This window comes from Schistocerca americana, chromosome 6 (assembly GCF_021461395.2).
Source record: "Schistocerca americana isolate TAMUIC-IGC-003095 chromosome 6, iqSchAmer2.1, whole genome shotgun sequence".
NCBI lineage: Eukaryota > Metazoa > Arthropoda > Insecta > Orthoptera > Acrididae > Schistocerca > Schistocerca americana.
The window spans coordinates 139,253,466-139,279,886 of record NC_060124.1 but is presented as its reverse complement, the minus strand read 5'-3'; positions in this window follow the sequence as shown (position 1 = coordinate 139,279,886).

Here is a 26,421-nt window from a genome sequence, read left to right as displayed (position 1 = left end):
GCCTATTTTTATGTGTTACTGCTATAAAGCCCCGGCCGAGGCCGTCCGCGAGTTCGTTCCACTGCACTCCAATAATCATAACACCGCACTAATTAAGTTATTCTTCACGATAAGCATGGAGATGAGAAAAAATTTAGAAAAGTATCGAAATTATGGTTAAAGTTTACTGGAAGTCGACAACTGCTTTCATTATGAAGTATTGGATGATTATAGGATAGGTAATTATAAGCAGAAGCGTGTTTTTGACGCATCTCATTATTTCTGACGACATGTCTCTTGAACTATTTGCTGTGCACTTATATCGCAGGTGCATTCTGTGATATATGTAGGTACTATACGCAAAATGTGTTACAAGCGGCATTAACACTAAAGAAGTAAAAAATTAAAACATTATGGCAGAGGCTGAAGTCTGACTACACGAACAGAAAAAAATGAAGTAAGCGATACATTTTTTCCTTTCATTATTTTGTGGGGGCTGTCAGAGAGAAAAAGTTCAGAAGGTTTCAAGGTGTATGTGAAGTTAGTTGGAAGTCGCTAAGTGCAATCATTTTCGTGTAATAGACGAAGAAAGTTGGAATACTTGTGGGCCATTAGCTTCAAAACAGATATTTACTTTCTAATTGTAATACTTGTCATGTCGTGTTAAATGTAACTAATTCTTAATGAGTATAGTATGACAGCATGTTAAATTTTTAAATTCTTTCAATACTCACGCGAAACATTGAAAATGAAATTTTCGTTGCCGCTGAAAGCCGTTAAATAGGCCACCTGCAACAAAAATCGGACAGACACCCAAAAAAGCATTTGATATTGTAGACAGTACATATGTACTATCCCTTAACGAAACGTATGATCATTTTGATGCAATTATACGATCCAGTAGCGCTGAAAAGTTGGCAACGCTGCCCTCTTATACTCACCCTACTTTCTTTATTAAAACTAAAAGACTGTAAATCAATTTGTTGCAACAAAAGAAAACTCCTGAAATCTGCGTAATGAAAGGTAACAAACCCATACTGACATATATTTTATAGTTTCCAATTAATTTGCGAACATTCGTTATTTATGTTCTCTCGTAAGTTTTTTCAAAGCTTAACGTCCACTCCTCAAAATTTTAAAGTAACACCACTTTTCGTGTCTGTAATCTCATAGAAGACACCACATTTTGTTCTCCATACAAGAACTACGAGGACATTCTTAAGAGTAAGAAATTAGTACATCGCCATGTCAAAGAATAATTGCTGATTTTAATCTATGTGAACAAAATCGCAAGAAAGTAATACACGCGAAAAAGTGTTACGTTACAACTGCCGCCATTGTATGTCCACACAGTCCCATATATGCTGTTTGTATCCCTGATAGAAATTCGAGCCGGCCGAAGTGGCCGTGCGGTTAAAGGCGCTGCAGTCTGGAACCGCAGGACCGCTACGGTCGCAGGTTCGAATCCTGCCTCGGGCATGGATGTTTGTGATGTCCTTAGGTTAGTTAGGTTTAACTAGTTCTAAGTTCTAGGGGACTAATGTCCTCAGCAGTTGAGTCCCATAGTGCTCAGAGCCATTTTTTAGAAATTCGAATGTGTATCGCACGCATTCACCGAAGACACGCTTTGGTATTTGTCTATGAAGATGTACAGTAAACGTTATGTCGGCGACTTGTCGATTGCGGCTCTCGAACTACACGCCCGTTCCTCGCTTGTGCCTATTGCAGTAACACACCTAAACGTCGGTGGGCAAGAGTGGCGCTATTTTGGCGTGCCGACTGTCTCCTTCCGCGAAGCCATCAGACGGGGTTCTCCACCTCATCCATAGGGATGAGGTCGTAATGAGGCATGCTGGGTCCCGCGACCCCCACCCAGCAGCCACCATAGACACACGCGTGCGCGCACACACACACACACACACACACACACACACACACACACACACACAAGCAGTCTGCCTCGAGGCTCCCATTCGTAACAAGACCCATCTGGCCATTTCGAAGACAAAAATTACGTATGGAACACAGAGGAAAAAAGGCTTTATATTCCAGCAAAAGCAGCAGAACTCTTAATGCTCTCGCGAATTCTACTGTCTGTTTCATAGATCACTGTCCATTTTCTGATATTAAATGCTTTCTTTGCGACTAAGCGCCACACGCTATTTTCAGATCTGATAAATACATGGTTACTTATAAGCACTTCGGTGGTATCAGAAGACGACTACGTGAATACTACAAGACACAAAAAATGACGCTTATCAGAGGATAGAGCATCTGCCGGCTTCGCCTCGTAATATGCTCTAAGTGCAGGCGTGTCAACTGACGTAAGAGAAATTCAGACCTTAGCCATAATCGGGCACTGAAATTAATCCTGTGGCGGCAAATGAAAATTTGTGGCGGACCGGTATTCTGACCTGGCTTCCCCGCTTTACGCGAGCATTATTACTATTATTATTATTATTTCGATTTTTAAATAGTGAGACTATCTCTGAATATGTAAGTAGGCTGTTTAGGGTTTTATTTTGGTAACGCCACGTAGCGCTCTATATGAAAATCACTGGCTGTGCTGTGTGAAGTATGTGGCTGGTTTGCATTGTTGGAATATTTGCTATTGTAGTGTTAGGCAGTTGGATGTGAACAGCGCGTAGCGTTGCGCAGTTGGAGGTGAGCCGCCAGCAGTGGTGGATGTGGGAAGAGAGATGGCAGAGTTTTGAGAGCGGACGATCTTGACATGTGTCCGTCAGAAAAACGAAATTTGTAAGACTGGATGTCATGAACTGTATATATATATATATATATATATATATATATATATATATATATATAATGATTTTTGAACACTATTAAGGTAAATACATTGTTTGTTCTCTATCAAAATCTTTCATTTGCTAACTATGCCTATCAGTAGTTAGTGCCTTCAGTAGTTAGAATCTTTTATTCAGCTGACAGTATTGGCGCTCGCTGTATTGCAGTAGTTCGAGTAACGAAGATTCTTGGTGAGGTAAGTGATTCATGAAAGGTATAGGTTATTGTTAGTCAGGGCCATTCTTTTGTAGGGATTATTGAAAGTCAGATTGCGTTGCGCCAAAAAATATTGTGTGTCAGTTTAGTGTTGATCAGAATACGTAAAGAGAGAAATGTCTGAGTACGTTCAGTTCTGCTCAGCTGTTTGAAAATCAAATAACGTGAGAGGTTTATCAGCACAGTAATTCATTAATTTTTCTAAGTGGATGTTTCAAATATTGCTCACGTGTGTGGGAAATGTACCAAATAGGACAACTAGGGCATATTGCTTCGGCTATCCGAGCACTTTCCGCCCAGCCCAAATTCTCAACTTGTCGAACATTACCCATGTACCGTCCGCTGTCCATTATCCACATTGCTCACTGCTCTTTCAGATTCGCGCAACGATTCGGACGTAATGTGCGTCTGCACTGGATGTATCATTATTTGCCGTAAGACGCATATACAGGGTGAGTCACCTAACGTTACCGCTGGATATACTTCGTAAACCACATCCAATACTGACGAACCGATTCCACAGACCGAACGTGAGGAGAGGGGCTAGTGTAATTGGTTAATACAAACCATACAAAAATGAAAGGAAGTATGTTTTTTAACACAAACCTACGTTTTTTTAAATGGAACCCCGTTAGTTTTGTTAGCACATCTGAACATATAAATAAATACGTAATCAGTGCCGTTTGTTGCATTGTAAAATGTTAATTACATCCAGAGATATTGTAACCTAAAGTTGACGCTTGAGTACCACTCCTCCGCTGTTCGATCGTGTGTATCGGAGAGCACCGAATTACGTACTCTCGCATAGAATCAGTTTGCGCCCGCGTGTAGACGACCCAATGACCATTTTTACAAATCGATATTTCAATGAAATGAAGACACATGTTCATATTTACCGCGTCACAAACTGTGCTCGTATTGAACACCGTTTCATGAGTTAAGAACGTGGACAGTTGGTTTATCCACTGGTATGTGTCTTTTTCTGTATATCCTGTAATTTTCATGCAGGCTTCTTCTAAACCTCCGGAGATACTTACAAATAAACTGTATGCAGGTCGAACCAGAAATGCACCGACAAACTTTCAGAGATAGTAATATGGTATCGAACCTATCAGTTCTTCTAGCAATTCGAGCACAATATTCGACTCTGCATAGCATCGAAAGCACGCTGCACCATCGTACTTCCTGACGTGAACAAAGCAGTGCAGCTGTACAGGAAGAATCCAAATTTAACTAGGTCATTGTAATTCAGGGTGCTAAAAAATAGTACGGATGAGCTCTGGAATGCGTACATCAAGAACTATAAGCTATTCACTTTCGCTACTGCGAGACACATCTCTTCTACTGAACAGGTCTCATAACTCTTCAGGTATGTGTTTAAGAGCCTATGTCAACTGGAATTTTTTCCACACTTTCGCCTCCAAAAATAAAGCAAAGAGTCTGCAGTAGATGTTGACAGTATCGAAGATGAACAAGTACTCATAGTTCTTAAGGTACAGATTTTAGAGTCCATACATACTAGACATTTTTTCTTGTTTTGCTCCGTACTGCCACCTCTGAAAGTTTGTCAGTGGAGCTATAGTTCACCCCCTACACATAGCTTCTTCGTCCTGTTTCAGAAATAAATTTGCTTCAGCTCAAGCACGATGGTTTTTTGACCCAGTAGATTTCACGTACATTTTAATGCATGTGCACTGTAAGAAGTACTACCCTTGGCAGTTGTATGATACAGTGAGCCGTATCCCTTGTGCATCGCTGGTTCTCTGGAACATTTGGAGCTGGGCTCGCTTCTTCTGGCAGGAGATATCGTCTTGCTATTTCGTTTAACGAAGCTCCAACGCTACCGATCACGCACATTTACCCGAAGCCAGGGCACTGTCGTATGCAGTCGAGTCGTGCCAAAAAATATCAACACTCTGCGAGTGTTTGAGTGAGGAATTTTTTTCTTCGAATGGTAGGGCAACAGCGTCTTATTCGCGTAGAGTGTGCTTTAATTTCTCACGAAACTTGTAGACAAATCGGTATCTTCGTTCCTAATAAGTACATCCGTTGGCGGGCTATATTATCGGTTGGACAATTATTAAAGCTACCTTGAACATTAATAACGTGACAAAAATTAATTTGGCAAACCAACAGTCCCTCAACAACGGCAAACTTCAGTATGAACTAAATTTATCTTCTAATGGGACCATGGCTGGGTCTAACCATTGTCAGCAAACATGTTACAGACTCAACAGACAAAATAAATGGTACGAATAGTTACCCTTTCAGAACAACTTTTTCCCCTTAAATTGGAGAAATGATGACAGTTCATAAAGAAAAGACACGTTATCGTTTTATACAACACTGTCAGGTTTTGTACGATGCGTATTCTCTCTCTTAACAAACTTTTATTGATTTTCGGTCACTGCAAAGCGAACTGTTTCAATTAAAAATCAGCGAAAATAGCGAGAAGAAGGTTGCAACACATTTCCCTTCATTGCGTTTTGAACTTCTGGAGTTAACAGCTATAATGTTCTACAGAATGTGCACAAAAATTCTGAGCAAAAATTAGAGTATTGTTAAAAACAGAAGCTGGCAAAGTAAAACAGTTCCAGAATCGTAGTTCCGTAAATGGTGCGACGCAAAATAATACCACACCACAGAATACAAGCATAACATGGTAATCAACAAACGATAAAAGTATGTGAGAAATACATCATAAAACTGCTTGATAGATTTAGAGTATAAGCTTCCGAGAAATACTAAATTCTTGCAAGTAAGAGAATAATGGTTGATACTGAGCGAGATAGCACAGTGATTAGTGGATTGGACTTGCATTTGGGACTAGATGACAGTTCAAATCCCCTCTCCCCCCCCCCCCCCCCCCAAGGATTTTCCTAAATAACTTCTGACAAATATCAGGATTATTCCTTTGAAAAGGGCATGACCGATTTCTTTCCTCAAACTGTTCCTGATCCGAACTTGTGCTCCGCCTCTAATGATCTCGTTGTCGACGGGACATTATAGTCTAGTATTCCATAAACATTCAGCTTCACTCTTCAGAAGTTATCAAGGATAAAATATAGGGTCTATAAGGCTATATGCAACTTGTACAGAAATCGTATATATTTATAAGCGTCGGGCACGAAAATGAGGCAATTGGCGTATTAGTATTCATTGTCTCTGAGGTTCATCAGAAAATGCGATTAATTTTCTAGTTAGAGAATCAGATTTTCAGTTGATCATTGGCAGTAAATGAAAATTTCCCATTTTGTAACGGAAATGAAAATGAAACAGGGAACGCTTGAAGTGTATATATGGAATAGCATAGATGTGCTTTTGCGAAATACGTTTGTCATCTCAGATTTAAAGATTCTTTTCACAGAGTTTGACTGAAGTGGATAAACTAAACAATAACAGTTATTCCATAGCCGTAGGATCTGTTTTTGCTCATCTTTTAAGTTATTCGGAGGTTAAAGACATCCTCCAACTAGTATTTACTTGCGAAACATTATTCCACATCGTTCGAAACGAGGATAAATTTTCATTGTGAAACCGAGAAGTAGTTTTTTGTACAGACACAAATATATTTTGTATACTTGTTTTATACTGCTTTTCCCTTTAGTATATTGCTTTTCTCTTATGTATATGTGGGGTGTTTATTATACGTTCTAACAAAAGAACAAACAGAGGACAACGAAACAGGCAAATAATCATAATAATCTGTAAGTAGGCTGTTTAGGTTTTTTTATTGGTAACGCCACCTCTGTATGAAAATCACAGGCTGTGCTGTGTGCAGTCTGTGGCTAGTTTGCATTGTTGTCTGCCATTGTAGTGTTGGGCAGCGGCAGCTGGAAGTGAACAGCGCGTAGCGTTGCGCAGTTGGAGGTGAGCCGCCAGCAGTGGTGGATGTGGGGAGAGAGATGGCGGAGTTTTGTAATTTGTCATGAACTGCTATATATATTATGACTATTAAGGTAAATACATTGTTTGTTCTCTATTAATATCTTTCATTTGCTAACTATACCAATCAGTAGTTAGTGCCTTCCGTAGTTTGAATCTTTTATTTAGCTGGCAGTAGTGGCGCTCGCTGTATTGCAGTTGTTCGAGTAATGAAGATTTTTGTGAGGTAAGTGATTTCTGAAAGGTATAGTTTAATGTTAGTCAGGGCCATTCTTTTGTAGGGATTTTTGAAAGTCAGATTGCGTTGCGCTAAAAATATTGTGTGTCAGTTTAAGCACAGTCGTATATAATTGTTCAAAAAGGGGACGTTTCATAAATCATATGTCGGAAAACCAATGGTTTCTCTATTACGGCCACATTTTGCTACCTAGCCGACTTACTGGTCGTGTGTAACTCCATTTCCCGCAACACAATCTGATCGATTATGTTCCTGACTGTGAAAGGAGGCGTATGTGGTACAAGAATGATGATGCACCGGCGCACTTGGTTCGGGAATATGTAACAGGTATTATGTTTCAAGTAGAAGAAACACACGGAAATTTCTAAGTCACGCAATTGGTAGTCTTCCCGCTGTTATTCATACTTCTTTTACCGACAAACGCGTTGCGAGTAGCAATACTGAGGTCCCGAGATCAATCTATGTTTCACCGAAAGACCTATTTTTCATTCGTACCCACAAAAACTTGCGAGAACACAAATGCTTCTGCGAGCTACCATCGCTGTAACATGTTTCAGACTATAATAAATGTTACTTAATCTTCACATGTAATACATAATATAGATACCAAAGTCCCTAGATATTTTAGACGCTCATGCGAGCGACTACTACGAGATTTTTAATACAACACTTTATTTCTTAGTAAACTACGTACATCGCAACAGTCTGTAAATAGTTCAGTCAAGTTTTTGTAACAGTTTAATAACTTATTTCGCCTTCCAAAAAACAGTACTTTTCTAAGTCTGGAAAATGGTAACACCTGTCTGGAATGATTTCTGCAGTCGAAATCAAGTTAAACAAGTGAGGTAGAGTTTCGATAAGATGGTTGTATAAATCCCATCCAGCCGTCAAGTTTTTACTATTCCGTTGTTTCTGTAAACTGTTTAAAGCAAATGCCGAGATGGATCCTTTTAAAGCTGACCGATTTCCTTCCTCGTGCTGCCTCCCCCCTCCCCTCTCAGAGTTGTGGTCCGTATCTAATCACCTCGTCGTCAACTGACAACTCTGATCGTCCTTGCTTTTCGAAGTGAATTTCCCGAAGTGTCATTTCGTCGAGTTCGCGAGTGTAATAGTCGTCTCAAGTGGGACAGTCTGAGAAATAAGTTGTCTGAGGAACACATTTAAAATAATGACCATGTTAATTGCTGATATTTGAGTGGGCGTATAATCGTAATGAAACAATACCTTTTGCCCAGAGAAGTGACGCAATGCTTGAGGCTCTGTACTCAGTTTCGGGTGGAATAGGGCACAAATACATACCGTTCAGATTTCTTCGTGGTCTCTACAAATAAATTAAGCGGAATAAAAAAGCTGCATCCGATTTCCTTGCACATACTTTTTCCAATTTCAGCTCTCCGTCGCTGGGACTTGACACGTATCTGTCTACCTTCCACGATCACCAAATGAGGCCATTTATTTCCTCGAAAAGGATATAGAATATCTGCTTGTTATCGTTTCTCCCTTCGTCATTTACTGAAGTAATGTAATACCATGATAGTTTTCCAGTTGGTGAAGAAACCATCATGTTTGGTGTATTTTAAGGAAGATGAAACCCACTCCTTTAACTATTCTTTGCTCACAGATTGAACGTATTGTTTCCTCATTTCATCATCACTGACATAGATCGTCAGAATTTATTAGCTTGATCTAACTGAAATACTACCTCATATTTTGTTCAACTATGAGCCATCACTCAATCAGCTTAACTAGTACCTTCGTTAATAACGGCTGGTCGGACATTAAATAACTGCTGTCTGACGTTCCAGCGGTCACTATTGTCCTGGTCACCTCACAAAGTACCTGCAGTGAACTACAAGGATACTTTAATGTCAACGAGCACGTCAAAATTCCCTTTTTCATCTATCTTAAAGAATAATTCTTTGTTCCACTGACAGTGTCCCGAAATGCCTTTTTATGGTATGTTATTTGAACAATCAGCATATCATGTATCTACTACAAAGCAAAAGTTCAAATTTGTCTTCCGCGAGAACACTGAGTGCCGGCGGAAGATATTTCTACCACCTGTCCATCTGGTACTGAACTCGCGTATTTAGATGTTGCGCAAGTAATCGTGTGTAAATGAGTTGTGTTCAGTCAAGTGCTATCTGTACTGATGGATCGAAACATTACGACCACCTGCCTAAGAGCTTGTCTGGGACGCAGTTAATTATTCTACATGGGATGGATTCGACAAGTCCTCGGTATGTTGCCGAAGGTACATGGCACTAGATGCCCACGAACATATGACGCAATTCCCGTAAATAACGAGCCGGTAGTTAGTGGGCGAGGAGCTGAGCTGGAGCATGATAGCGTCCTAGATGTGTTCCAATGCAGGTGGTCCTGAATAATGTTCAGGTAGCCCACAGCTTTTAGATCACTACCACCGATGTAACAGAACTACACGTGAATGTTCTTCACAGCACAATACTGCTCCCTCACCACCACCCTCGTCTCCTCCAGCCTGATTCCGTGGCGCGCTGCTTGTTTCCAGAAAATCTTAGCCTGGACGACGGTGTGTAAGGACACGCCAGTGGATCTGGTGTAACAAGAAACGTGATTCATCCAACCAAGCGACATGTTCCCGTTCATACACGGTCCAATCTCGATGATGCCGTTCCCATTGCAATCGTAATTGAAATACGGATGTACAGTACGCCAACTACTGTTGTTTTCAGCGTCCTGTTACCAATCCTGTGTAGTCGCTGTGCCACTGTGGAACGTCAGAATGCGTGCCTTGTAGTCCTGTTAAATGGGGCTGTAATTGCACCCGCTGTTTGACGTGTGTCTCTTCTTGCATGCTGCACAATGCAACGGTTGTCTTCTGCAGTAGATGACTGTGTTTGATCAGCTTCCTACTTCGGGCAGCAGTGCCTGTGGTTCGGAATGCTCCCCATGCACGTTAAACAAAGCTGTAAGCAACACCAAACTCCTGGACTGTACTCGTCACTGAGCCGTGCGCGGCTCGTGTTCATGCCGTTTATTGCTTGGCATCTTGTCCTTGCGGTTATGGCATCTCGTTTCTTATTCGATTTACTGGCGTCACTAAGTTGCTGGCTTGCCACCTTGGGGTGGAGGGGGGCAGCAGCGAGCGGATCCATGCAGCAGGAGGGCAACCTGGGGCCGCTGGCGGTGTGCTGCCACTGCCGGATCGAGGAGGGGTTGCTGGGAGAGCGACGACTTCGTTGCACACCGTACCCTGGACGTTTAAGCTGAGTAAAGACTTAACTGCTAATGCAACTTCGACTATACTGAGATCTCGCCTTTGGTCGGCGGGTTGTTGCTCCCAGGGCTGCTGGGCCTGGCGGCAACGAGTGAAGTGTTTCTAGGCATGAAATATTGCAGCCGTCTTTCTCTATTTGTTATTCATCATTGAATTTAGTATTATTCTTATTAGTGAAGTGCAACCAGCGGTATTTTCTGCCTAGTTACCTGCCCTGGAGGTTAGCGTACTTTTTCGGCAGTGTACCTTTCCTCGTTGTGTTAATGCTGTCCGACACGGCGTGTAGTTCGACAGTCTCTTGTATTGTGCTGTGTATGAAACGTCCCCTTTGAACAATTATACACGACTGTGCTTAAACTGACATACAATATTTTTAGCGCAACGCAATCTGACTTTCAAAAATCCCTACAAAAGAATGGCCCTGACTAACATTAACCTATACGTTTCACAAATCACTTACCTCACAAAAATCTTGGTTACTCGAACTACTGCAATACAGCGAGCACCACTACTGCCAGATAAATAAAAGATTCAAACTACGGAAGGCACTAACTACTGATAGGGATAGTTAGCAAATGATAGATATTAATAGAGAACAAACAATGTATTTACCTTAATATCATCAAAAGTAATAATATATATAGGAGTTCATAACATCCATTTTCACAAATATCAAAACTCCGCCATTCCTCTCTCCACATCCACCACTGCTGGCGGCTCACCTCCAACTGCGCAACGCTACGCGCTGTTAACAGCCCAGCTGCCGCTGCCCAACACTACAATGGCAGACAACAATGCAAACTAGCCACAGACTGCACACAACACAGCCAGTGATTTTCATACAGAGGTGGCGTTACCAATAAAAAACCTAAACAGCCTACTTACATAGAGAAAACATAAACAGCCTACTTACATAGCGAAAACATAAACAGCCTACTTACATAGAGAAAACATAAACAGCCTACTTACATAGAGAAAACATAAACAGCCTACTTACATAGCCCCCATGCTCCCCACAAAAATTTTTACAAATGGTGTTGGGCACTGGCCAATACAGATTTGACAAAAATTTTTCACAATTACAGTAACAAAGATATAAAATGCACACACTTATTAATACAATGTTGGTCAAAAGCTAAAATTTTCTCACAGTCCATAAAGACAGTCCTAAACGTACATAACAGGAGAATAGCAGTGTTTTTCTCAAAGTCTGAGCAGTAAAAGAAAATGCACACGGAAGTAGTGGATTTCCATGCAGTCTTGAAGAAGTAGTGTTGTCCTTCCAATGGAAAAACAGTGCTGACTCTCGTCATGCTGACAGGTAATGGGCCACAACAGAGCAAACCCACAGCAGAGTCATTCGAAGTTTGGAAGAATATTGGTAGGTAGGTCATCACAGAGCAGACCCACTGGAGTCCTGGTAGAGATTGTGGTATTGGTGGGCCACCAGAGGTGCAGACCCACTGCAGTCCTTGTAGAAATAATGGCGTTGGTGGGTCATCAAAGATGTAGACCTACTGTTGTCCTTGTAGAGATAATGGTATTGGTGGGCCACCAGAGGTGCAGACCCACTGCAGTCCTTGTAGAGATATTGGTATTGATGGATCATCAAAGATGTAGACCCACTGTAGTCCTTGAAGAGATGGCCAGCAGCCATCTGTTGCGATTGTGCAGGTGCACATTCACCATCGAAGAGTCTTGCGGAGAATATAGCAAGTCCATAAACCACCACTTGTGCACTCACAACGTTTTTGGAATTGTCCTTAGAATGAGCAATGCTGTTATCCAGTCCCTTGCTGAATTAGTAACACACGTGCAGACACTAACAGTCCCTACTTCTCACATATTGTCCATATACTATGACCAACAGAAACGTGTGCAGTGAAATGGAACTTACAAGTTAATAATATCATGAACTGGTGACAATTACAATTTTATAACAGAAGAATACAATAACAAAGGTACAAAATACATCATTAAAGAACATAACAATACAGATAACATTTGTAGTAAAACAGGCGTTACAAAAGAATAGAAATACACATATACGTCAGTGTTACAGGAATTATGACATGAGGACATACATAAAAGATCACAATAACTTTTGAAACATCAACTTCACACATTAGCATTAACACAAAACAGAGTAAATAATGTCTAAACATCTTTACAAAGTAAATAACATATTATTAATGCCAATTATATTCGAGGATAACAGTATTCCTCATCATAGTGAATGTAGCTTAATATTAAAAGAAGAAAAAATTCTATGAAACTACACAGAGACAGGAAGAAAACAAATACACAAGGGTACACAAACACATAGTGGGATAACACCAATAGGAAAGGACAGGGTTCGTTGTCAGTGTAACATGTGGTACTGCAGTCCAACCCAAAACTTCATATATCTTTCCTCTTATTTCATCCTTTGTTTCCACCAAAAAAATCTTATCCAAGCATGCTTTCTGTATTCTGTTCATATTTCTTTCAAAATAATTATTTCTGATTGTACACTACTCATTTGGGCCCAAATCCTTTTTATATAACTTCGCAATGCATTCTTTACCTATTCTCCATAGTCAGTTTCTCATATAGTCTACCCCCTCTTAAGCTAACTTAAATCTACTGAGCTCAGATGCTAAACTAAGGGACGAGGCAATGCAGCAGCACAAAACAATTAACACAAGCAGCAATGACAAAAAATACAGATTGGCAAAGCTAGCAGCAGCAAATGTAATAACTTATATCAAAACATGACATAGCTCAAGCAAAAAAAATAGTACACTAAAGATAACAATGCAGATAAGGTAAATGTATAATCACATCTTAATGTCTAAGTAATTAAAGTGGTGCACCACAACAACTTATTGTAAAAAAAATATTACCATGTACTTGAAAAGAAAATTATGAATGCAGTTACTAGTTCCTTCTTATTGTTCTTTCCTTTCCAAGTGCTCCTTTTTTAAAGAATGTGGATCATAAAATAATTATTTAATAGATCTGTTGACAGAAAGTGTTCACATTAGCAAATGCATTTTATTTTATAAAAGCAATGCTGCAACACAGCTGGAAACCAGATATCAAGTGAAATAAGCAACTACGAAAAGCAAAGCATAAAAATATCATTCAATAGTCATGTGGCATTTCGTAAGTCAGTAGCACTCAACTCTCGGAGAAAGACACTTGTCATAATCAGGTGTGCAGATGTACGAATATTTCCCATCAATTCATAAGCATTTCAGTAATTAGCACAAAGTGCGAGTAATCATATGTTTTCAAGTAACGAGGGTGTCGCATTAGCGATGAAAGGCACACCCTAATGGCTTGTTCTCCAGGTGTTTGACACAGCTGTGTGCCCACAACGCATTACAAAAATCATATGTGGTTAATGGCGTCCCCTTTTTTTTTTTTTACCTGTGCCGCTGAAAAGGGCTCGCAATAATGGCTTTTTCTCCAGGCGTCTGACACAGCTGGGTGCCCGCGACGCATTACGTGCAGGTGGTCACTTAACTTTCGTACGGAAATATTTACGACAGCACTACCGTGGTAGTCTCATATAAAAATATTTCACAGGTCAAGAATTAGCGTTGCAAATCTGTAGAAACAAAACCCTATAAATATAACAGTGTCCAAAAAATTTTCACCAGCATTGTGATACATTCACTCATTTCATAACTCTTAAAGTACGATTCTTGGTTTCCAACATCCTTTTTCACAAGTCAAGAGTCCCTACCCACTATTCATTACTCATTACCTTATTACACATATACGTATCCATCGACACTTCTTCAATATTTCATCGTGAGAAATACGTAGCATAATAAACATTCCTCAACAACATAATACACATCGTCGTCGTAATAATAACATCATAACACTTCAGTCAAATCTCAAAATCGTCGTAACTTCCTCCAATAATTTCTAAGCCTAAAATAATTCTCTGCTCATGTCAAAAGTGTCAGCTGCCTCAAACGTACTTTAAAAATCATGATCTCATACCAAATACATCATTCAAAGCTCTCATAGTATCACAATGATTCCGAAAAAATATGAACAGTTTACAAAGTACAGACAAAATACAGTTTCATAAGTGTGAAGTTATCCAACGGTGTAATTACGTAAACATGTATCTCTGACGTAGTAAAAAACATGTTTATCTCTCAGTTAAATGATCAGATAGCTGTGTAATTTGTGTGTTAGAGAAATATGGTACCAATGTGCAAAGTTGTATAAGCAAATACCATATTAGCTAGGGCTCCTTGTGCTTGCCAAACACATGGTACACAAAGTAAGCGTGTACCCCCCTGAGGATTAATGAATAATACCCTCAGGTGTTACAGATTACACCAATGGAATGAAATATATCACGGAAAACTTTCTTTGTAATTCAAAAATCTTTAAAAATAAATGTTTTAAGTATAAAATTGATCACTGAAATGCGTGTCCTGTAGCGCTAAATGTGCATCTTGTTGTAAGATAATCTGTGTGGAAGTGTCGTAGTTATTTTCCTCCAAAAGCTAAGTTCTGCAGAAGCCAATGTACTTACCTCATGATAAACAAAAGTGAAATGCTTTGCGTAGAGATATCTTAGTTATTATGCTTATTGTTGTGATGAAGAAAGTACTGTACAGTAACGTAATGTTGTGCCACGAAAAAGGCTGTCTCATTGTTGCTATACCACAAAAGTTACTACTAAAACATGTTTTTCTTTCCAGAAGAATTCAGAAAACTGTGCAGATATAAAACAGATACACCGCAAAAGCAACATTGTAAATTGTCACTCATTAGTAGCGTCGTGATATTATATGGCAAAGACAAAGTTAAAAGGCAGATTATCTGTCAATAAATGGTTTTACATGAGAAATGTGGTGCAATCCTTTACTCTTCCTAGTACGCAGACTTTCAACTTCAAAGCAATTATCATGTTGTTTACATCGGTAAAGAATGCTAAATCTTTTCTCAAGGCTAGCGTCTTTGTTATTTTTCCCTGAGCCAGCGGCCGCACGCAGCTGCCTGCTGTGCTAGTCATTGTCTGTCTCTTTGTTGGCGCGCGCCGTTATTGGGATTTGGAGACCTAACTTCTACAAATTCACCGTGACGAGAGGGCCCTGCTCTGTTTGAATCCCGCCAGTTCTGATGCAATTCAGGTCTGTCGTTACGATCATATCGTCTGTCGTCATGTCGGTAGATTCCATAGTTTCTTTCTTGTCGGTCACATGGTGGAGAATTTCTCCCTGAATCGTAACTGCGCGCTGGTCCGTTGCGTCTAAAGTTATTCTGTCTCCCTTGATAGTATTTATTTTGGTTCCCATATTGTCTGTTTCTCTTATTGTCTCTGTGATAGTCATTACCACGGAGAGGTGATCTTTCCCTGTAGTTGTTACTACTCTGCCAACGGTTGTCATACGGGTGGTGTCTATTTTGGTCACGATTTGTGTTGTGAGAATAGCCTTGTCGTGTCAAGTTATTACTTCTTTCATCGCGGAATTGCGACGGATGTGACCTGTAATTGTTGTGTTCCTGGTTTCGCGTTCCGCGATTGTCAGTGTCAATTTCTAATTCTTGTAAGAGTCCCTGAAATGCTTCAATGTCGTCTTTGCAACGTCCTGCCAAAATAATATGTCGTAAATGTTCAGGCAGTTTGATTAAGCAAATGCGGATGAGTTCTGAGGGGCTGTATGGGTTTGAAAGATACTGATTCTTATGCAACATGTCTTCAAAATATTTCATAAGACTGGAAAATTCAGATTGTTCGAAACGTTTCATCATTATGATGCTATGTTTTACACGGTCTTGTGTGGCTTGAGACCAATATGCTGAGAGGAAGGCATGGTAAAACTCTCCTTCACTGTGGCAATCGTGAATTACCGATCGCATTCTTACAGCTGGTTCATTCTCTAAGTAGCCACACATAAATTCTAATCTGTGTTCCAACGACCAGTTGGGAGGAAAACAATGCGAGAATTGATGGAGCCATGCTTGTGGATGAATGTCGTTGCCAGAATTCTTAAATGTTTTGAATTTACGTGTAGTAATGAACAGCTTATAGTCAAAATCGTCATGTCGGCGAGTCGCATGTCGGTCATTGTTACGTCGTGTCGGCGGTTCCATATCGAAATTCGGTGCACATTGCCAGTTTCTTTCATAACTTCCGAAATGCCCTGTGTTATTATTTTGCGTCTTTTCCGTATTTCTAAGTCCCTCTTCCCGTGTTGGAGCGCGAGTGTCCTCTGAAATACGTAATTCTTGTATTACCTGTGTCAGCTGATCTTGTACTTCCCGGATTTCTCTTTGGTGTTGTGTATTAATTTGATTCTGATTTTGTTTGAATTTTCTTATTTGTTCATACTCTTCTGTGTCAGTGAAGGCTACAGGTGTTGTGTCATTCAGATCATCATCTACCTTTGTAGATAAGTTAGTGAACTGATCTGAAAGTTCGGCTACTTTATCCGATAGTGTACTTATTTCCTCAGTGTGTTTTTCTGAACCAAGTTTCAGAGTGTCCATTTGTGTTGAAATCGAATCTACTGTGTCCTTTAAGTTATCCTGAGTTTTTGCAAGTTGCGTAACCGAATCGGTAGATGCAACTGAGTCAAATTTAGCTTGCAAGGTCTCATGATTTTCATGAACAATAATTTGCAGTTCTTTTATGGCTGCTTCGTGATTCTGTAATGCATTTTCATGCCGCGAAAAAATAGGTTGGAAATGCTCACAAATTTGTGTTTTTACGTCATTACAGACTTTTTGACATTTCGTTTCAATGTGATGTAACTCAGTAGTTAAATCTTCACGCGTTTGTTCAAGAGTTTGTTCCAATGAGTCTAACTTTTGAAGCTGTTGCTGTGTTTGTCTCTGATTTTGTTCCATTGTGTCTAACTGTTGCTGTGTTTGTCTCTGGTGTTGTTCCATTGTGTCTAACTTTTCAAGCTTTTGCTGTGTTTGTCTCTGATTTTGTTCCATTTGTTGCATTAATTGCAATAATAATGTATTAGTGTCTGGAATCTGTTTCTCTACGCTTTTCGGCAGTGCATTTGCACCGGCAACATTCACAGTTTGACAAGCAGAAAATGCGTCTTGACTTATTTGAGAAAACGGTGATGACCCAAAACCTGAATCTACAGTATTTGCGAGATCGTGTCGTGTCATTTCGGCTTCCTGAGGCGAGCTATTGCCGACCGATCGATCGATAATGCTTCCCTCTTCACTAATTGTTTCACTGTCCACGCCATTGTTTGACGCCCGCTCCATTTCCCTGTGCACAGTTACCAAATTACTACTTTGAACATTAGTAAATTCATTACTCGGCGGCGCTAACACACTGCCTTCGTCTTCACTGTCATTTCTCAGTTTACTTTGGAGCCTAGTATTACGTTTTTCACACGCCATTATTGTCACAGTATTTCACACGACAAGACAGAAAAACACAATTTGAAGAGCAAAAATAAGAGAACACATTAACATAGCACTGAAAATAATATCTAGTTAATTGCAGCTGCGAAATACTTGGTGCTAATCTACATGCATGCCACAACTGTTTTACTGTACAACAGTGAAAGACTGCAACTACAAAGGAGATTTTCTCTACAATTACGCGCTAGCAATAAACAATAGCTACACTAATTACACAAACTACAAGAAAAAAATCAGAAGATTCCAGTGAGGTATCCTCGGCTAAGGGTCGACATATGAAACGTCCCCTTTGAACAATTATACACGACTGTGCTTAAACTGACATACAATATTTTTAGCGCAACGCAATCTGACTTTCAAAAATCCCTACAAAAGAATGGCCCTGACTAACATTAACCTATACGTTTCACAAATCACTTACCTCACAAAAATCTTGGTTACTCGAACTACTGCAATACAGCGAGCACCACTACTGCCAGATAAATAAAAGATTCAAACTACGGAAGGCACTAACTACTGATAGGGATAGTTAGCAAATGATAGATATTAATAGAGAACAAACAATGTATTTACCTTAATATCATCAAAAGTAATAATATATATAGGAGTTCATAACATCCATTTTCACAAATATCAAAACTCCGCCATTCCTCTCTCCACATCCACCACTGCTGGCGGCTCACCTCCAACTGCGCAACGCTACGCGCTGTTAACAGCCCAGCTGCCGCTGCCCAACACTACAATGGCAGACAACAATGCAAACTAGCCACAGACTGCACACAACACAGCCAGTGATTTTCATACAGAGGTGGCGTTACCAATAAAAAACCTAAACAGCCTACTTACATAGAGAAAACATAAACAGCCTACTTACATAGCGAAAACATAAACAGCCTACTTACATAGAGAAAACATAAACAGCCTACTTACATAGAGAAAACATAAACAGCCTACTTACATGTGCATATTTCTTTGGGAGGTCTACCTTGGTACTAGTGTTTCCTTCGGCCTTCGGTGTTTTCTGAAGACGTAGTGCTGTCTCTTTTTGCCCTTGCCAAAAATATTACATCGTTGTACTGGTGATCGGACGTTAGGCGGATTGGTTAGTCGGTCGGTCGTTGCTTAAGCTGCCCCTTGTTTGAGTTGCCATCCCGTTACGTGAGTACAACTCTTGGCTGCCTGTCTCACCTTACCTTACGTTTGAGTTACTTTCCCAGGGTGACCCTTTTAACACGTGCTGAGAACCGCTTGTCCTGATTCCTTAGATTGTGATATTTGTTTTAAGGATATTTGTAATTTTCTAATTATTGTTGATATGGCCTTCAGCAGAGCAATAATTTTACTTCTTTCGTGATAACGCCTTCAGCTGTGTTACAGTAAGTTTTTTTTAAGCATACTTGTTTTAAAAGTAAGGTATTTATTTTAAAAGTGCTATTTGGATTTGTTCTTCTGACTTCCAATTCAGACCTTCAGCTGTCATACAGTCAATTGTGTTTTCTTAAGACATTATTTTAAAATTTTAATTTCTTAAGTAAAATTGAAGTATTTGTTGTGCAACCGAGAGTAACTGATTACGGCGCCATCGACAATCGTAACCTTATCCTGCCCCATCCTGAGAAACCAGCTCTGGGTCACACTCCGCCGTACTTCCAGGTTCCCCGTGATTCTTCCCCGTTTGAAGTCATTCAGATGTTGTCTACGTACCATGTTACAACGAAGAACACCACCACAGTGCAACGCAGCTGTTCGCTGACAGACACACACTTCCTCCCGATCCCTCAACTGCCTTGTGTTGCGGGCATGGATGTGTGTGATGTCCTTAGGTTAGTTAGGTTTAAGTAGTTCTAAGTTCTAGGGGACTGATGACCATAGCTGTTAAGTCCCATAGTGCTCAGAGCCATTTGAACCATTTTTTTGTTGACACAATATTTCGGCGGTCCACCTGATCGCCATCTTCAGGTGAGTAAGCCGTCGCACTAACTCGCCGGAACTGAGATCAAACCGCAGAGGCGGCTCCCATATACACCCCCTGTACGTCCACTGCGCGTGCACGAACGAAACTGCTTTCTAGCGCAAAGACTACAGCGCACCGGTGGTGAAAATTCCCGAAAACGATAAATCGATATCAAACGCCTTTTCAAAACCGAAACAAAGACTGTTGTTTTTTAATGTCAAATAAAACAGGGTTCCAACTCTTACTTAAAGGTCAGCGCTTATCACTGTTTATAATATTGTCAGACAGCCGGATTTCAATAGCTTCGTTCACTACGGTCCCAAAAACGCGACGCAGGGACAAATACTTGTGTCTCATCGTTTTATGTCCTTCGCTAGAACAATGTTCAACAACCGCACATTTTTCTGGGTGAAATAAACGCATGTGGCGATGGTGATCCACACATCGATCCTGGACCATACGAATCATTTGTCAATATAGGCTTTCCCGCAATGTCAGGGAACTTTATAGACACCGGGCTTCCTCAAACCCAATCCATCTTTCAACTGAGCCAGGCAGGACTCTAGTCTTAGCTGCCGGACGGAGTACACTTTTAATATCAAATCCCTTTAAAATTTCTTCTGTTTTTGAAGCTATCCTTCCCACGAAAGGTAGGAACGCCACCGATTTGTTTGTATCTTCTGTTGGTTCCAGCGAAGGTACAATCTGTAGAGCACGACAGATTTGATTATCGGTATAACCATTCTGCTTCAACAATGCTTTAAGATGATCCAATTCTTGTGTCAAGATATCTGCGTCTGAGATGTAAGTGTAGCCCCTTTGCGTTGGTATGGTAGATGACAGCTTGATGCATGAAGATATCGGTCCGTATGGGTGAGCTTACGATAAACACTGTGTCCTAATGTCACATCGTTCCTTCTGTAGACCAAGGCATCCGAAAACGAAAGTTTTTCATCCTTTTCATCTTCCATCGTGACCTTAATATTGGGATGCAGGCAATTAAAACGATCGAGGAAACGATCCAGAGAATCCCCCTTCTGTATCCATATCACAAACGTATCGTCGACGTACGTATCTCCAAAAACAAGTTGGTTTTAAGAACGCCGTCTTCAGTGCTATAACCTCAAAATCTTCCACAAACAAATTGGCGACTAAGGGGGATAATGGACTCCTCATAGCCACTCCATCAGTTGGTTGAAACTACACTCCTGGAAATGGAAAAAAGAACACACTGACACCGGTGTGTCAGACCCACCATACTTGCTCCGGACACTGCGAGAGGGCTGTACAAGCAATGATCACACGCACGGCACAGCGGACACACCAGGAACCGCGGTGTTGGCCGTCGAATGGCGCTAGCTGCGCAGCATTTGTGCACCGCCGCCGTCAGTGTCAGCCAGTTTGCCGTGGCATACGGAGCTCCATCGCAGTCTTTAACACTGGTAGCATGCCGCGACAGCGTGGACGTGAACCGTATGTGCAGTTGACGGACCTTGAGCGAGGGCGTATAGTGGGCATGCGGGAGGCCGGGTGGACGTACCGCCGAATTGCTCAACACGTGGGGCGTGAGGTCTCCACAGTACATCGATGTTGTCGCCAGTGGTCGGCGGAAGGTGCACGTGCCCGTCGACCTGGGACCGGACCGCAGCGACGCACGGATGCACGCCAAGACCGTAGGATCCTACGCAGTGCCGTAGGGGACCGCACCGCCACTTCCCAGCAAATTAGGGACACTGTTGCTCCTGGGGTATCGGCGAGGACCATTCGCAACCGTCTCCATGAAGCTGGGCTACGGTCCCGCACACCGTTAGGCCGTCTTCCGCTCACGCCCCAACATCGTGCAGCCCGCCTCCAGTGGTGTCGCGACAGGCGTGAATGGAGGGACGAATGGAGACGTGTCGTCTTCAGCGATGAGAGTCGCTTCTGCCTTGGTGCCAATGATGGTCGTATGCGTGTTTGGCGCCGTGCAGGTGAGCGCCACAATCAGGACTGCATACGACCGAGGCACACAGGGCCAACACCCGGCATCATGGTGTGGGGAGCGATCTCCTACACTGGCCGTACACCACTGGTGATCGTCGAGGGGACACTGAATAGTGCACGGTACATCCAAACCGTCATCGAACCCATCGTTCTACCATTCCTAGACCGGCAAGGGAACTTGCTGTTCCAACAGGACAATGCACGTCCGCATGTATCCCGTGCCACCCAACGTGCCCAACGTGCTCTAAAAGGTGTAAGTCAACTACCCTGGCCAGCAAGATCTCTGGATCTGTCCCCCATTGAGCATGTTTGGGACTGGATGAAGCGTCGTCTCACGCGGTCTGCACGTCCAGCACGAACGCTGGTCCAACTGAGGCGCCAGGTGGAAATGGCATGGCAAGCCGTTCCACAGGACTACATCCAGCATCTCTACGATCGTCTCCATGGGAGAATAGCAGCCTGCATTGCTGCGAAAGGTGGATATACACTGTACTAGTGCCGACATTGTGCATGCTCTGTTGCCTGTGTCTATGTGCCTGTGGTTCTGTCAGTGTGATCATGTGATGTATCTGACCCCAGGAATGTGTCAATAAAATTTCCTCTTCCTGGGACAATGAATTCACGGTGTTCTTATTTCAATTTCCAGGAGTGTATTTGTCATTAAATAAAATGTACGTCGAATTCAACACATGGCGACAAAGCTTAGCTGTTTCGTCGCTCAATTTTTCGTCAATTAATTGCAAGGAATCTCCAAGAGGAATTCCGGTAAAAAATGCCACTCATCCAAACTAATGAGAAAATCCGTGGATTGAGACACAAAGACTTCAGACGTTGGATAAAACCCAGAAAATTGGAAATGTGATGTTCGCATTTTCCGACATGGAGTCTATGGATGCTAAATACTTGGACATGCTGTAAGTAGGAGCACCCAAAACTTGTGCGCACAGGTAACCTCACAGACAGCTGGTAACTAGGAGGGGGACTGTCAAGTGTTGCTTGTAACTCAGCGGCTGGTAATAACAGAGCGTAGGCTACAAGTTCCTATTTCTTACCTAAAGAGTAGACCCAGTGGCAAAGCGGGGCTGAGTTCGTGGTAGGAAGCACGTGGTTCACATTCCGATGAGACTCCTGGACTTGACTCTTCTACCACTTTTCTAACCACGCCATCCATTAGAACGAAACATCTAACACTCATTAACGATTGCTGTACTACCGATAAAGAATGAAGATATTTCAAAATTTTAAAGTTTCGTAACGCGCATGTTCTATGTTAAAAGTGCAGAGCTGGGCTACTGTTACGGGCTAGTATTGATCCGTTTTCCTATTAAGACTAAAGTTACTTAAGTTGGTGAAACTTACATCACATAATTTATGCCAGTCATAATGCACTGCAGAATGTAAGGTGCATGATCAAAATTTTGTCACCAGCAACAACTTCAGTGTTCCTGCTTATAGAAATAACTACACGGAATCGGATTTCCTTACGGTATCAAACAAAATTTCAAATAAGACATAGTTACAAATAAAGACTCCACCAAACAAATTTATAGTTGTAATGAGTATTTTATATTCTCATCTAGTGAAAAGTAACACATGTCCTATGTAAATTCTATTCGTGATATAATGTGTGCTGTCACCATTTATCTACAAATGTTTGTCATTCTTAGTATGTCATTCTGTTTAAGTAAAAGCATTGATGTAAAGCAGCAGTGCTTATTAGTGAAGACTCTGCTGAGTTTTTATCATATTAGAACATTTATCTATTGGACAGGCTCCGTTTTGTAAAGAGTTGAACGTCTCATGAGAGATGGTTGATCTTTCACCGCAACGGTTTGCGTGAATTGTTAAAGTATAAGAACTATTACCACTGAGATATCTAACACTGATCTATGAGTGTCTATGCGCACCAATCAGTACTTGACTCCATTGTTAGTTGAGTATAGAGTTTATGGTGATGAAAGATGTCGAACAGTAATATTTTGCAGCAGCACACAGTACTTGATTTTATCAGAGTTGTGTTCTTGCGTGTGAAATGTGAGTCCACCAGAAACGAACAATTCCGGTTAGTGAGTGGACAACAGCAGAATTATGACAAAATATGTGAAGCCAATTTCATTTACCAGAAAGGTCATCACTAACTTTTTTGGGGTGCAAAAGGTATTTATGTCATTGGTTATCTTGCAAAGATAAAAATAAACTGATGAATACCACTTAGCAGTTCCAACATAAACAGGGTGAAAATACGGCTTTTATTGTAAAAAGACTTTTGGTATCTTTTCATCGGTCGTTAAAAATGCTTTTGCAATGAGAAAACTGAGGGGTTTTAAGTGCGAATTATTGGGATACTTGTCAATTCACAAATTTGTCTATGAGTTCCACCTACTCAAATATCCAAACAAATTTGTGAGAGTTGAATGTAAACGTTATAACACCTGTCGGTGAGTAGTGGCCTTCAAGGAGGGCAAAAATAATTTTTTCCTCCCCTTTCCTTCGAACCGGCATTGCGAACTCAACAATGGTAGCTAGCATCATCATCGGATGATAAAAGATATTCTGTTCAAATGTACATACTACTCGGCTCTAACAACGACAGCCGCCAACAATAAACAATTAAGGAAAGAGACAAGGCTTAGAAGGAATCGTTGTAAAACACCTGAGACATGGATTAAAATTATAAAAGACAAAAAAAAAATCAGAAAATGAAACAGTTAAAGATAACAGACGTCTATGGAGTATGGTAGGAATTGCAAAACTGCTAAGAAAAAACGACTACAGGAGAAATGGGAACTTTTGTTTGACATACGTACTGAAAATATAAACAAAACTTTAGAGGGAAGAGAAGTAGCTCCATGAATATTAAGTGATTCGATGGCATGTCAGTTCTAAGCAAAGAAGGAGTCTTAAAGCAGTAAGTAGTATTTAGAAGGGCTGTACAAACGAAACAAACGTGAAGACAGTGTTATGAAAAGGGAAGAGGAAGTAGAAGATGAGATGAGGAGTGCGAAGCTAAGAGAAAAAGCTAACAGATCACTGAAACGTCTAAGTCAAACAGGCACATAAAGAAGAAAACATACCCTCCGAACTGTTAAGATCGGAACTAAACTGTTCCACCTGCTCAGGGCCCTACCATGGCGTGGCGAGGTAGCTCCCAGCCAAGGCCACTGGCTCGGAGTGTGCGTAAAAACTCGCAGTATTAAAAGGAAGAGAGAGGGGATTTAACAATTAACAGGGAGAGGTACGTGAGTCGCCCTGCCCCACGTTTTCCTATGTGTTACCGCCGAGAAGAAGTCTTCCCCTCGGCTTGTCACGGCAACACACGCTGATGTCACAGTGCCATTTCTAGGGCGCCATTTAATCCAAACAGCATCATAAAGAAAGACCGTTACTGTAGACTGGAAAGACTGGAAAGCTGCACAGGTCAGACCAATATTCAAGAAAAGTAATAGGAGTAATCCACTTAATTATTGGCCCATATCATTAACGTTGATATTGTGTTCGAACATCATGAATTACCTCGAAGGAAACGATCCATTGACACACAGTCAACATGGGTTTAGAAAACACCGTTATTGTGAAACACAAATAGCTCTTTATTCGCATGGAGTGTTGAGTTCCGTGTTTATGGATTTCCAGAAGACTTTTGACACTGTACCACACAAGCGGCTTATAGTGAAATTGCGTGCTTATCAAATATCGTCTCAGTTATGTAACTGGATTGGTGATTTACCGTCAGAGAGGCCACAGTTCGTAGTATGGAAAGACTGGAAAGCTGCACAGGTCAGACCAATATTCAAGAAAAGTAATAGGAGTAATCCACTTAATTATTGGCCCATATCATTAACGTTGATATTGTGTTCGAACATCATGAATTACCTCGAAGGAAACGATCCATTGACACACAGTCAACATGGGTTTAGAAAACACCGTTATTGTGAAACACAAATAGCTCTTTATTCGCATGGAGTGTTGAGTTCCGTGTTTATGGATTTCCAGAAGACTTTTGACACTGTACCACACAAGCGGCTTATAGTGAAATTGCGTGCTTATCAAATATCGTCTCAGTTATGTAACTGGATTGGTGATTTACCGTCAGAGAGGCCACAGTTCGTAGTAATTGACGGACAGTCATCGAGTAAAACAGTCTGGCGTTCCCCAAGATAGTGTTATAGACCCTTTGGTGTTCCTTATCTATATAAACGATTTGGGAGACAATCTGAGCAGCCGTCTTAGGTTGTTTGCGGATGACGCTGTCGATTATCGACTAATAATGTCATCAGAAGATCAAAACAAATTGCAAAACGATTTAGAAACGATATCTGAAGGATGCGAAAATTGGCAATTGACCCTAAATAACAAAACGTGTGAGGCCATCCACATGAGTGCTAAAGGGAATCCATTAAACTTCGGTTACACGATAAATCAGTCAGATATAAAGGCCGTAAATTCAAGTAAATACCTAGGAATTACAATTACGAACAACATAAATTGGAAGGAACACACAGAAAATGTTGTGGGGAAGGCTAACCAAAGACTACATTTTATTGGCAGGACACTTAGAAAATGTAACTGATCTACTAAGGAGACTGCCTACACTAAGCTTGTCCGTCCTCTTTTAGAATACTGCTGCGCGGTGTGGAATTCTTACCAGATAGGATTGACGGAGTACATCGAAACAGTTCAAAGAAGAGCAGT